Here is a 1621-nt window from a genome sequence, read left to right as displayed (position 1 = left end):
ACATGAGGCCGTGTGATTGGCTGCGCCTTTCCCTGCTGTCACGTGTGTAGCTACGTTGGTTGGCAGCGCGAAAACACGCAGGAGACAGAGCGCGAGCCAGCTGTTGGAATCTTTGTCAAAAGAAAATCTACGCCCTTGTTAGAAACAGCATCCTCAGACAAACAAACATGACAAACTACAACCTTTCCTGGACACGGGTGTTTTCCGTTTCGAAAACATGTCAACCCGGACGTAAAGAAAATCGGCCGAACTAACAGGTGACGTTTATTTTTTTTATATGAACTGTTAAAACATTGTATTTACTGTTACATCTGTTTATTGTAAATACAATGTGTATGTAACATCCCTTGTAAAAAAAAAAAACCTCATGGGTAAAGGCAGGATGGTTATGTCCATCTTTCAGCCTGACAGTAGACCAGACGCCATCTTGGCTGACTAGACTACCTTAGCATGCTAGCTGAAGTAGATTTTTCTGCAATATAATGCACAAGTTTTTGTTACTTCGTTTTGTTGATAACACTAGCTCATTTTTTAGTGTTTAAAGTTTTGTCAAACGATATTTATTATAAACTTCTTGCGTAAGCTACTCTAGCTTACAGTTTTAGCTTTAAATGGACAATCATTTTTTCTGGATTTGTTTTGTTGAAACACAAAGATCAAAAAATGAAGGTTACTTTATGCAAGTTGGTATTTTTATTTATTTATTTATAATTATGAGGATACTCTAGAAGAATATAATAAGTGATATGTGAGTATTCTGTTCTTTTTTCAATGACAATCAGATCAAATACACGAACCAGGTTTCAAAGGCCATCTTTTTCTAAAAAGAGAGCGAGAATTCAGATTAGCACGCTCTCTTATGTGATGCTTTATTGATAAGCCCGCCGTCCCATGTGGACGTCCACTACTGTCTGCAGTATGTTGAGTGCCTTGTGGACCGGGTTCATGGTCGACACGTATTCCATCAAGGAAGCGAGTTCTGCAGGGCTGAATGAATTATGAGTAATATTTCACATACCTAGATACAGTGTTAATACACAAGTGAATAATCTGAATATTTCAACATGCATTAAGCATACATTAAGATTTACTTTATCAATCAAAAGTTGAATATTTCTGCATGAAGGTCTTCTCTCTCCCTCAGTCTTCGCCACCTTTGTCCAATGGATTTGCCCCCCGGTTGAAGAAATTAGCCCGAGGATCGATGATGAAGCGCTGCTCTGTGTGATCCAGTCAGGGCTTCCATTACTTCACAGGAGGATGGGAACCAGCAAGGCTGAGCTGTGGCGCAGGGTCGATTAGTCTCCTCCCCATCCCTCATATAACCTATGATAATTATGGTCAAATCATGAAAAAAGGGTCAAGTATGACTTAAACAGGCAGTTAAAATCCAAATGCCTTTATATTTACAACCCAAAAACATTCAGAGAAAGCAGCGAAAGCAACATTGAAGGTGATCCTCGGGCATCCACGAGTAAATACACATAGGTCTGCACAGGAAACATGATGAATGAAACAGACTCTAATACAGGCCTTTTGTTGTCACTGTATTGATGTGTGCGCTGTTCTCTGGCTCTAACAGGCTCCCTCTGTACTGCAGAGATGCCATCCGTCTCCAGCT

General features: G+C 40.1%; 1 long non-coding RNA gene across 1 annotated transcript; it reads right to left on the bottom strand.

The window, feature by feature from the left end:
• Positions 1-684: 684 nt before the first annotated feature.
• On the bottom strand, positions 685-1322 carry LOC114450106 (uncharacterized). Its single transcript, XR_003672037.1, has 2 exons — positions 1092-1322; positions 685-987 (listed from the first exon to the last, which is right to left on the bottom strand). It is a non-coding gene; the product is annotated as an uncharacterized LOC114450106 (long non-coding RNA).
• Positions 1323-1621: the final 299 nt, after the last annotated feature.

This window comes from Parambassis ranga, chromosome 17, assembly GCF_900634625.1.
Source record: "Parambassis ranga chromosome 17, fParRan2.1, whole genome shotgun sequence".
NCBI lineage: Eukaryota > Metazoa > Chordata > Actinopteri > Ambassidae > Parambassis > Parambassis ranga.
This window is presented reverse-complemented; position numbering and strand designations above follow the sequence as displayed.